The 13,102-nt window shown below is 40.0% G+C and overlaps 1 protein-coding gene across 18 annotated transcripts in view; it reads right to left on the bottom strand.

Moving 5' to 3' along the window:
* PTPRT (protein tyrosine phosphatase receptor type T) overlaps positions 1 to 13,102 on the bottom strand; it is a 918,720-nt gene that overhangs the window by 714,563 nt on the left and 191,055 nt on the right. The gene's annotated exons all lie outside the window — the stretch shown is intronic.

Below are 13,102 nucleotides of genomic sequence, written 5' to 3'. Positions count from 1 at the left end.
TAAAAGGAAGCCCACGTTACTGGACAGAGAGTCTAGCCATCCCAGCCAGGTATTAGACGCGAGGATAGAACAGCCACTCATGGACATTCCAGCCCCTGCAGGTACCATATACAGAAGAACCGATACTCAAAATGTGCAAACCCATTTGAGCCAGGCCAGCCATCTTTAGCTTTTGAGCCATCGTGGCTGAGACTCCAAACATTATGGAGCAGAGACAAATTTTTCCACTGCCCTAATTTCTGACCCCCAGGATCATGAACAGCTGTTGGTTGACACTGCCAGGATTGGGAGTACCTTGGAATGCAGCAAACATACCCGAACCATTCAGATACCGCTCACCTTTGCCAAACCATCCCTGAGATCCACCCACCACCAGGCACTTCCCACTGAGGGAGCCCAGGCCAGAAAAACCTCTCTCATAGAACTGAAATGAAGTTATCGATTTGCCTGTCTGTCTCCCTCACCATGGCATGAACTCCTCTGGGGCCTGGCGCGGTGTCTGGCGCTGAGATATCAGTGTGTATCTGATGAACCGATGAACGGACGAAAGGAAGAAGGCTATGCACCGCTGGCCTCCTTGAGAATGCTCTATGAGCCCTAGAACTAGCCTGTCTTTGGAGGCTCCACGGAAGGATAGAAGCACTGAAAGTGTTATTAGAATAATAGCGACAGGTTCCAAGCCTGGTAATCATTAACTATCCCCAGGAGAGCTAGTTAGCTAGCAAAGAAGAAGAAAGCCCCCATTCCCAGGGGTTGGGAGTGCCAGTGCCATTGATGGTACTTGGCTTCAAACTGAACTCCCCGCGCCTTCTCACAGAGCCGATCTGTCTATAAAACTGGTGGTTTCTATAGAAACAGAAGCACTGTACTAAAGTGAAGGGAAATCGTACATTCTGTCAGCGTACAGAGATCAATCCTGTTCTTATACAGGGCCAGGACTCTTTCACGCTTTATTTTTGAGCATCTCAACTTTCATTTCCATCCCAGCCGTCTCATCTCATATTTATGAGGCTCCTGCACTGGTAATCTCGTCCCTCCTTGCCTAGCTGCCTTTGTTAACTACAACCACAGGCAGAAGTCTGTGGAAGCAGCGTGGAATCCCCAGCATCCCCTTGGGGTGCCGACAGCCCCAGACCCCAACCTCAGAGGCTGAGCTGAATGGTTCCCTGGAATTCTGGGGGGTACCCAGGATGGTGGACAAGAGCCCTACAGGTGAGGCTCTACATCCTCCTAACTGGCCATTATAAAAATCTGCTCTGTAATCAGGTACTTGTTGTACATGCCTATACCTGAGCTTAGACTCCAAGCTCGTAAATATTAATATGCCTGCAATCTCTATTTTGCACCCTGAAGTGCAAGGCTTTCTAACAGACAAGGAATTAGAACTTAGCTTGTATATGAATTACTCAGGCTGTCTCTGATCATCTATGAAGAAAATTAGAAAAGGCACAGGTTGTAGTTTAATATTTCAGATGAAGGCCCAAATTTTGAGATCCATGTTAACTCATGAAAAGTGTCTTCTTTTATCTTGATTCACTCTTAAAAAAAGAAATATGTTTTCTTCATCAAAGAGCCTTTTTATAATACTTATTTGAGACTAACCTAAAAGCGCTAAATGTGTTTTGCCTTTTTCCTGCACTGATGATTGGTTGGATAGATAGGAATAAAGAGATGGGTGGAAGAAGGGAGGGAAGGAGGGAAAGAGGGAGGGAGAATGAGTGATGGATGGATGGATGAGTGATGGATGGATGGATGAGGGGTGAATGGGTGGGTGGGTGGGTGGGTGGATAGAAAGATAGATGATAGATAGATAGATAGATAGATAGATAGATAGATAGATAGATAGGCAGGCAACTCTCACCCACCAGGATAATTTTCCAAAAATACAAACTGAATCATCCATCCATTTATTCATTTACAACATTTTTGAGCACCTGCCATGTACCAGGCATGATGTCAACCACTGGATTCAGCAGCAGATGTTTGAGAGAAGGTCCCAGTCCTTGAGAAGCTATGATTTCAATATCTTTGGAGTAGGAAATGGAGAACCACGCAGGGAGAAGAATGCACGGTCTGTCACCATGGTCCAGGGGACAGCTGATGGTAGCTTGGCCTGGGATAATGGCAGTGGGCACACGGAGATGGCAGTTATTAGCAGGCTATGATGACTGACTGGGTCCCAAAGCCCTGGGTCTACATCTTGGTTCACCTACTTAAACACGACATGCACCTCAATGTCCTCAGCTGTAGATCACGGACATTCGCACCTACCTCATACAGTTGCTATGAGAACTACATGAGATGAAGTATGTAAAAGAGCCAGATACAGGACCTGGACAAGACAGTGTTTTTAAGACCAAAACTCTCCATTTGGGAAAAGATACCCAAACCCTGGTTCTAGCCCCTAGGCTATGAACTCCGAGGACTACCAGAAGCCATCGGGGTTAAAGAGCGAGCAGAAAGTTAAGAGATAAGACTCGAAGGCACAGCAGAGCAGGGCTATCAGCCACTTGGTGCCCAGCCTACTCCCTCTCCTCTCCCAAGACCTCAGCCAGCTGCCTGCCACAAGCCTGCTCTCCACACAGCTGAAATCACATACCACGCCACCCTCCTTGACCAGTGAAACTTTCCCAGGAGCCTTGGCCCCATTCATCCCACTTGGAGCAATCACCAAACTAGAATGTCAATGCAGCCAGAGCCACGAGGCTGCAGAAACCAATTAAGACCATGCATGTCATGCTCCATCAAAACCTTCCTATCTCTTTTGTGTAGTCACAGAGCACACAGAGACCAAAAACAAGCAAACATACCCCAGCTGCCTAAGTTCTTACATGTGTTATTCCATTTGGTCTACATGACAATCCTGAGAGTGGGTTACAGAAGAAGGGGTTTGGGAATAGATCTGCCAGGACCTTGCTGTGTGACCTTGGGTAGACACCAAAACTCTCTGAGGCTGTCCTTTCTCACCTTTAAAATGGACACAGGAGTACTAATTGGCAGGCACTTAATGAGAGGGTGAATTGTATGGGTTCTTCATAAACATCATGGGTTGGGTAAGAGGTGCCTTTGTAGACACTTTCATGACCTTCCAGCTTATGACTAAAATGGATCCTTTCTCTACCATCTTTTTCCTCTCTTTAATCCAATTTCTTTCTCTGCAGAACCCACAAAGATAATTGACTAAGTCAACCCAAAAGAGAGCACAACAGTACAAGGAAAGAAAGCAAATCCAAACCAAATGGTTCCTCTGGGGCCTCTTTTATAAGGTCACTAATCTCATTCATAAGGGTGATCTAATCACTTCCCTAAGCTCCCACCTCCAAACACCACCACCTCGGACATCAGGATTCAACATATGTATTTAGGCCAGGGGCCGGGGGACACACAAACATTCAGTCCAGAGTGTCTTTGAACAAAAAGTAAGTGCTCCTTTATTCAGGGGCAAAAAGCAATCGACTCACCAAAAATCCCACTGCCTAAGCCACCTATATCTAAACCACCCTTTGAAAATGCAGATCCCTGGGCCGCCCCCTCCCCCCAGAGCTAAAGCAGCAGCTTCATGAAGGGATGTGATCATAGATTCTGAATATCTTAAAGCTCCCAAGTGACTTTTGTGCACACTAAATTTCAGAAACATCTAGAGCAGCGTCATGAACTGCCCCGAGCATGACTAAACCCCCTGGCTCATTTCAAGGGAGAAAAATCGAAACCCAGAAGTGATTAACTACAGATCGATACAAGCGAACAATGAATCACGCAGAAGGACAAGTTGAGCTGCACAGGAGCGCGGGGCAGACGGAGCGCACGGCGAGCCAATGTAATTAGGGGCGCTCGCAAACGTCACCTGCTCATAAACATTTATAAAAACGGGTCTCCTGGATATGAAAGCAAGTTAATTTTTCATACAGCTGTACGAAAAGTAAATTTGTTTTTAATATCATACTCTACATCGATTTGATATTTTATTTCCTTTTTTAAGCAACCAAAAGACTCGGTCTTTGTTTACCCTTTTCTGTATGAGTCAAGCTGCCGGGGCGGGAGGCTAGAAGGCACTTCTTCTCCTAAGGAATGATGAGAAACTTCCGATACGGCCACACTTAGATTTTTCCTTGGTTCTCACAGCCTGAGCTGACGTCAGATGCTACTTGATGGAGAAAAATGATGCCCCGTGAGGTTAGGCATGGAAAGGGGGGCTCCAATGTCAGTTCCGCATGTGAGACTTTGTCACTCGTGAAGATTTTCATTAATAAGCCTAGCACTGACTATTCCTGTGTAACGTACCCATCTCTGGAAATTTTTAACAAACTCGCATTTAATTTCCTTTCTCATTAATTAATTTTTGTATTAATCTCATCCATTAGAGGCTAATACCTCCCAATTACACATAATAAGCCTGGAGGAAAGTTGGTAATTGAGACTGTCCCAAGATTCCAGGAGTGCCCTGCTCAGGATGTCTGCTTTAATTAGGTTTTCATTAATTACTTTTTTATCAATTAATATTTTGTACTCTCGACCCAATACGTGCAATCTCCACATCACCTGCTCTTAAATGACACCTCATTTAAGGTAATCAGTCAAGCAAAGGAGCCCAGAAGAGTTCGGCACAAAGAACTGGAATTACAGATAGGCCGGGTGCCAGAAAATTACACATCACCCTTTCAGGGGTGAATTTCACCCCAAAATGTGTGGGCAAGCTAAGAATAAAAAGACAGGAAGGAGCAGAGACAATGGCTGGTCATTTGCAGATAGAGACCTGATGCCCAGGACAGGAAGTGTCCTTACCAACCTCGGAGAACATCTGACTAAAACATTTTTCTCATTTCCACCTTTTTCCCTACACCTCTCCTACCCCATTATTAAGGTGAATATAAAATCTATACCAGGGCACTATTGAGAGAGAAAAGGACTGTTACTAATAATGACGCTGGGGAATGAGAAACACAAACAGAGGCTGTTCCAAGCACGGGATATGCTGTCACTGAACCCGTCACCCCACGCAAGCTGTCTTCCCTTAGCTAATAGCTTGTAAACCTCCTCTTGAGAGAGAAACTCTTCTTCAAGGTAACAACTTTGCCTCTACAACCTTAATATAGCCTAGTTTTCGCATGGAAAATCAATACACATTGATTAATGATAATAATATGATATAATCTCTACCTCCTGAACTCTCTTACTATTCCCACTTTCTTTGTGTGTATACGTGTGTGCGTGTGTCTGTGTGTGTGTGTTAAGAACACTTACCATGAGATCTACCCTCTTAACTAAATTCAAGCATACAGTGATGTATAGCAGATCTCTAGAACTTACTTTCTTGCATAACTGAAACGTTACACCTGTTGAATAGCAACTCTTCATTCTCACCTTCCCCCAGCTCCTGGCAACCACCCTTCTAATCCCTTTTTCTAAGAATTTGACTGTTTTAGACATTTCATACAGTAGAATCACACAACATTTGTCTTTCTGTGACTGGTTTATTTCACTTTGCATGATGTCTTCTACGTTCAACCATGTTGTCGCATATTGTAGGATGTCCTTCTCTTTGAGGCTGAACAACATTCCATTGTATGTATACACCACCTCTTCTTTATCCATTCATCTGTCAATGGATATTTAGGCTGGTTCCATATCTTGGCTATTGTGAAATAATGCTGCAGTGAACATGGGCCTGCAGATACCTCTTTGAGAGCTTCATTTTCTGCTCTTTTGGATATATACCCAGACATGAGATTGCTGGATCATATGGTAGTTCTATTTTTAATTTTTTGAGGAACCATCATATTGTTTTCCCTAGCAGCTTAACCATTTTATATTCCCACCAATAGTGTACAAGGGTTTCAATTTCTCCACAACCTGTCAACACTTATCTTTTTTTTGATAATTGCCATCCTAATGGGTGTGAAGTGATATCTAAATGGGGAAAGGACAGTCTCTTCAACAAATGGTGCTGGGAAAGCTACATATCCACATGCAAAAGGATAAAATTGGACCCTTATCTTACATATAACACACACACACACACACACAAAACAATTCAAAATGGATTTTAAAATTTAAACATAACACTTAGAATATAAAACTCTTAGAAGAAAACAGAGGGGAAGAGCTTATGACACTAGGTTGTCAAAATAAGATAAGCGAGACTATACCAAACTAACATCTTCTGCACAGCAAATAAAACAGTTAAAAAGTGAAAAGGCAACCTGCAGAATAGGAGAAAATATTTGAGCCATAAATTTGATAAGATATCAATATCCAAATATATAAGGAACTTCTGAAGCTCGATAGCGAAAGATTTAACAACCTGATTTAAAAATAAGCAAAGGACTTCACTAGACATTTCTCCAAAGAAGACATACAGATGGCCAACAGGTACATGAAAAGATGCTCAATATCATCGATCATCAGAGAAATGTAGAGCAACCCCACTTTTTATCTTACGCTTCTTAGTTCTCCCAATATCCTTTTTATCTTCTATATTTTACCATTCTCCAACTATTATTTTACAATATGTTACTGAATTGCGCCCAACACCCCAAATTCATGGTGAATCTAATGGTTAAGAGGGAACTGGAGCCAGACGGCCTGGGTTTGACCTTGTTAAGTGAGGTATCTTTGAGCAGGTTTCTTAAGCTGTCTGTGCCACAACTGTCTAATCTGTAAAATAGGGATAAAACAGTACCAACCTCATAGGGTTCATATGGTATATACCTGGCTCATAGAAAGTGCTATATAATTCCTTGCTAAATTTTAAATAAGTTAAAGCAGCAGCGATGATCAAAAGAAATAATAATAAACTAAGTTCTAACCCTAAAACTAAGCAAAGTACCTATCTCTCATTGAAGAAGAAAACCAGATTTGGTTGAGCAAAAGCATCATCTCATTTAATCCACACAGCAGCCCAGGAAGGTAGATGTTGCTATTATATCCATTTTACAGTCGAGGAAACAAAGAGATACAGTGATTGGCCTCTTCCAAACCACAAAACCAAATCCCGCAAGAACTGAGCCCAGGTAGGACCACTAGAAAACAACAAACACAAACAAGCCCCCTAAACAAAAAAAAAAAAGGAAAGAAAAAAGAAAAAGAAAAACCCAAGTGTCAGGCTGACTTTCACCTTCTGCTTGGACCCCACACCCCCCCCCTCATTGCTAGCATCCAGGAACACCTCTACCCAGAGGACCCTGAACCCCTGTAAAGTCAGGACCCATGCACGACCCCTCGCTTGGCTCTGTGAATGGCTGACACTGGCAGGAACTTTCAGAAAGATTTCCGGGGTCCTGAGGGGAGATCCAAATGGAAACAAGCTCACAACACAGAAAATCAGTGCAGCTTACAATGGACGGTGCTCGATCTCCCACAGGGAACTCCCTGGACCTCACCAGCCTGGCCCAACCCATGCCCTGACTCCCGGGAAAGTGCCACTCTCGCCGTGAAGGGCTGGCCCACTTCCTGCACCTAGTCCCTCCCACCCTCCACCAACAGAGGGCCTCTTCCAGGTGACTATCACCTTGGTGACCCAACCCCACCACCTATCAGAGAATACTCAGATCCAGTCGTCAATCAGGTCACATGTATATTCAATGTGTATTCATGTATATTTTGACAGCGGTTAGTAAACTAGTCATGTCAACAGAAGGATCCCCTCTGCAGGTAGGTATAGACATCAGACTGTACCTGTCACCAATTCCCCTTCTTCCCACACTAATGTGCATGCACACGTGTGCACACACACATATCCATGAAGCAACTGACTTGCTGAACAAGCAGGTGATAGGAGCAGCAGGTGCCAGGGTAAGACAATGTCTCAAACAGCATCTGAGCAGAGAGCAAATAGCACCCCAAATAATTCAGTTTCCTATTTTTGGAGAACATATCAAGATAGGTAGAACTGTCCTCATTTATAAATGACTACGAAAGAAAAGTATAACTAATATAGCCTAGGAAGATATTTTGTAAATTAAGCCAAGGAGAATAAAGTATACAGAAAAAAAATGCTTTTCTAAAATGATTTATTGCACGAAATGCCAATTAATTTCAGACTATCTGCTTTGTGTTCTCCATAAATTCAAGAAAACCTAGTTTCTATGAAAAAAAAAAAAGAATTTTTTAAAAATAAGATCAACAGATAAAAAAGGGGGGACCTAGTTAAAAGACTAGAAAAATATTAAAATAGGTAATGACATAAAGAATGTTTGGAAATTCAATAGTTGATAACAGAATTTGAATGTATGTAAAAGCTGCGAAGAGCAGAATTGAAGTCATTAAATTACTGAAGCAGTGGTATGTCCAATAAAACTTTCCAGAAACGAAGAAAAGAAGGAGGTGATAAAGATTGTTGTGGTATTTGTTGGTTCCTTAACAACATACTACTTTATGTTACCTGCCATTAAAAGCAAATCTCCATATTATGGTACCCTAGCTCAGAAATTCTGAATATTTTAGCTATTGAGCACAATTGGGTTCTGGTTAGATGAAGAAACTAAGTAAGAAGTGAATTCCTAAAAAGAAAGGTTATAGCTAGGTTTGGCTGGAAGGAAGTAGAATGGGTGTCCTGGGACGGAAAAATAAAGAATTAGCACAACATGCGTCCACACGGCAGACACTTCAGGGAAATGAGCAAAGATGTACAAGTGAGACAAAGGACCAGGGAGGAGAGGCGGGCAGCCTGACCACTCCACTGCCTTCTAACAGAAACATAGGTGAAGGGGGCCTTGCACATATCGGGGAAGGGTATTGCAGTGGGCTGAACAAGGGCCCCCCCCCAAAATGTCCATCCCCAATGCCCAGAACCTGTGAATACATCATGTCACATGGCACAAGGGATTTGATAGATATAATCAAGTTGAGGATCTTGAGGTGAGGGGGTTCTCTCATCGGGCTCCACATAATCACGAGGTCCCTTATACGCAGAAGAGAGAGGCAGGAGAGTCAGAGAAGGAAAGGTGATGTTGTGATAACAGAAGCAGAGATCCGAATGGCACGGGGCCCGTTCAACGAGAAGCTGAAAAGGTACGGATTCGCTCCTAGAGCCTCCAAAAGGAACGCGGCCCTGCTGACACCTGGATTTTAGACCTCTGACCTCCAGAGCTGTAAGAGAATACATCTGCCATTTCAAGTCACTAAGTTTGTGGTAAACTGTCACAGCAGCAATAGGACATTAATGCAGGTGCTTTGTTGGAAAGAGGAACAGAGACACAGATATTAACTCTCAGGTTCCATGTTTTATACCTAATTTACAATGTTGATACTTCCCATCATTGGTTAAATACATACCAAATATATCATATTCAGTACTAATGCTGAATATAATAATAAATGTAGAATCGCCGTGAAAACAGTTCAAAGGCAGCCGAAACTGGTATGTAGGGTAAACCCGTTCCTATAGGTACCAGTGCAGATAGAAAACTCCCAACAATAAAATAACCAGAAAGAAAAAAAAAATTAGAAATGAAAGACATAAGAGGTATACAAATAGTGAGACTTCCTTTAAAAAAGATTGGATCGGATTTTTAAAATAAGCTATCTGAATGTCTTAAACATCCTAAATAATCATGTTTAGAGCCTCGAAGAAGAAAAATTATATATATATAAACACTAATATAATAAAATGACTGATCTTAGACTTTTCTACAATACTAGACTGCAAAAGCTAATGACTAGATATCTATATGGTTTGAAGCACTCTTTGTTCATGTATAGAAGATGCAGAAAGATATTTACAAGTGTAAAAGGACTCAGCAAGTCCATGCAGAAACACCACCACCTACACCATCCGCCCCCTCCGTCTGCCAGCTAACTTTCCGCAGGAAAATACTAAAAGAAATATCCAAACTAAGTAGAGGTCATTTTTAAAAATGAAGAATGGGTAGTTGTATTTTTAAAGACCTGGTAGAAAGCACCAAAACAAGTCAAACAGGGAATTTTCTTTAAAACCGATGTAAATACGATTACAAACAACCTAAATGCCATTAACAGTTCTTCTTTAAAAAGATGTACAGACATAATTTTAAATAACAATGATTAAGTTAGAAACTTGGGTAAAAATCCCATACTACACCCTCAACGACTGAGGAAATAAATAATGGTTATACAGGGATATAAAACTATAGTAGTCGCTGCTCAATCCTGCACAGGGCAAAGCCAATAAAATACATTTTGAAGGCAATTAGAAACAAGCTTTAAAAAAAGTTAAATTTAGGTGTTTTTAACACAGTTACATGTATCCAATAGTAAAACTAAAAGCCAGATGTAATACAAATTATTATTAATTAATTAATACAAATTAATTATTAAGTGAAGAATTGGCAAACTGTTTCTGTAAGGACCAAATAGTATTTTAGGCTTCTGAGTTACCCACAGCTATTGTCACATAGTCTCCATTGTTTTGTTTTGTTTTGCAACCATTTAAAAATGTAAAAGGTATTAGCCTATGTGCTGTACAAACACAGGTTGTACTGGGGTTAAAAAGGAAGAAAGGTAACAAGTGAGAAAAAAATCTTAAAACAGAAGAAATAGAAAGCATAAAGTATAGCTGATGTAATTCAGGAAAAAAATATAGCAGTTGTGACATTCAACATAAATGGCCTCAACCTCCCTAGCAAAAGACACTAACATACAGATTGAGTCGAAAATTAAGTATATTTTTCATATGACACAATCTTAAGCAACTATATTTTTAAAAAGTTAAAATGTGAAAGAATGGGCAAGTTTATTAGGCAACTGTCAATGGAAAAAAATGCAGGTATACCTTATCCATATCCAAGTTGAATTCAAAGCTTTATATGGTACAAAGAAAGTCATTTTACACTGATAAAAGGTATAATTCACAAAGAAATCCTAACTATCATGACATTTTCTGCAGCAAGTAACACTGCGTTGAAATATATAAAGCAAACTAGAAATCAAGACATCAATAGAAACAATAATAGTACGACAGTTTAACATCTCCCTGCATCTGACCAATCAAAAAGGGGAAATTTAAATAAAAATGAGGAAGCCATGACTAGCATAATTAATAATGTTGATTTAAAAGACATATACGAAGCTTTTTTTTTTACAGAGAATTCTTTATACTGTGCTTCGAGTGTTTTTAAATGATTTAAAAAATAACTGAATAATGCTACAAAAGAAACTCGACAGATTCATTTTAAAATGCTTTATAAGCTATCACAAAGCCTGATCACAAAGCCAAAGCAATATTTACCCACTGATAAATTTTAAAAGAATAAAGTAAAAGATGACACACATCACTATTTATTTTACAAAGATTTCCATCATATTCTTCATACCAAAATTTATAAAACTATAAGCCAATATATGTATAAATAAAAATAAAAAACCAGAGAGGAGAAGAAGCAATTAGGGGGATTGTTTTATAAACTACATAAATGCCTAACCAATGTACTGTATACTTGAAACTAAGTTAAATAAATAAATTTTTAAAAATACATAGCAACTTAAAATAATAATAATAATAATAATAATAATAACAACAACAACAAGAAGTCAATAGATTTAATCCAAGGAGAAATATATTTTAAGTTAAAAATCAAACTAATATATCAATAGATGTCAAGGTACTTGATTAGAATAATTATCCATTCTTGATTTAAATTCTTAGTAAAATAGTTTAATTATTATTATTTCAAAGTAATTATCTACCTAGGAAAGCCAAGGTAATCAGCAGGAAAATTATTGTAACTTACACTGATATTCAATAAGATCTCTAACATAAATAAATGAGTAAAATCATAGCTTTATCATATGACATCATCAGCCAGCAAGAAAAAGCAAAGCTGGGCAACAAGACATCCCGTTACTATACATACACATATAAATATACATGCACGTGCACACACACACACACACACATGCACACACAACAATGTAAATAAGTATTTACCTATAGCTTTCTTGTAAATGTTGAACAACTGATTCTCTGCAGGGGAAAGGCCTGATTTATAGCATTTGCTGATTCCCATGGTTTAACTATTCCCATCGTGACCAATTTAAATGACCAACGTGGTACCACTGCATACAGAACCGGGAAGAGCTGTGCAATGGCCTGCCACAGGTACTATTTCTCTTTACAGATATACGATAGACATAAATAACTTTAAGGGCACAGATAATTAATAATAAAATATAGTAAAAAAAAATTAGGACATCATGAGTTTTGAGTATTTATCTTTTTAATGCAACTTATATAATCATCAGTTCACATAACTGGAGACTGTTTGGGTTTAACAACCAACTCATAGAAGTTCTAAAACCTTAAGATCAGCTCTTGTGGGCAGGTACAGGTTGGTTCCAGCACATCGCTCTTTGAAAAAAATAATAATTTCAACTGGATTCAGTAATCATAAAACTCCTACTTGACTTAAATAAAACTTCAACAAATAGAACCACATCATGCTCATAAACAGGGAAACTCAATATGGTAAAGATGCCAATTCTGTAATTTCATCTATATATTTAAGAAATATATAGATGATATCCTAATTTAATTTGGGGAGGGATGGCGAGGGGCGGGGGGTGGCACTGACAAAGTAATCCTAAATTTGATCCATAAAAATAAACAAGAACACCTGGGAACATTCTACAATCTTAAAATTCAGAGGGAGCTTGATCGTAAAGCTATCACATAGCTAGGATGTTCAGAAAAGCACAGTACCAAGCACCGAAGAAACAGAAGCCCTGGTCTTAGTTCAGTGGCGAAAAAAGATACCCACATAGGTCGTTCCAACCCACCCGGCAAGAGCCATGATGGAAAGAGCCAAGAAGATTTGGAGAAACTGAGGAGCCTGGGAATGTCCCAGAAATAAAGTGACATCTGAATAGATGTGCCTTTTCAGGTCTTCTGAATCTTTCACGAAATTGCTTTCCAGAAAGCTTGTACCAATGCACCTCGCCACCCCAGTGTGTGAGAGCCTATCTTCTAACACGTTTGCCAACACGAAGTATGACGCCTTTTTATTTGATCTTGCCTAGTTCGACAGGCGACCATGGTGCGTTATCCTAAGGACCATGCCCCATGTCTAATGAGGCTGGTGATGTTTCATATACTTCTTGGGTGTTTCTAGATCTACTTTTGTGGAAATGA

The sequence above is a fragment of the Rousettus aegyptiacus genome, unplaced genomic scaffold, assembly GCF_014176215.1.
Source record: "Rousettus aegyptiacus isolate mRouAeg1 unplaced genomic scaffold, mRouAeg1.p scaffold_m13_p_12, whole genome shotgun sequence".
In the NCBI taxonomy this organism is placed as follows: domain Eukaryota; kingdom Metazoa; phylum Chordata; class Mammalia; order Chiroptera; family Pteropodidae; genus Rousettus; species Rousettus aegyptiacus.
Note: the sequence above shows the minus strand (reverse complement) of the source record. Positions and strands in the feature narration are given on the sequence as shown.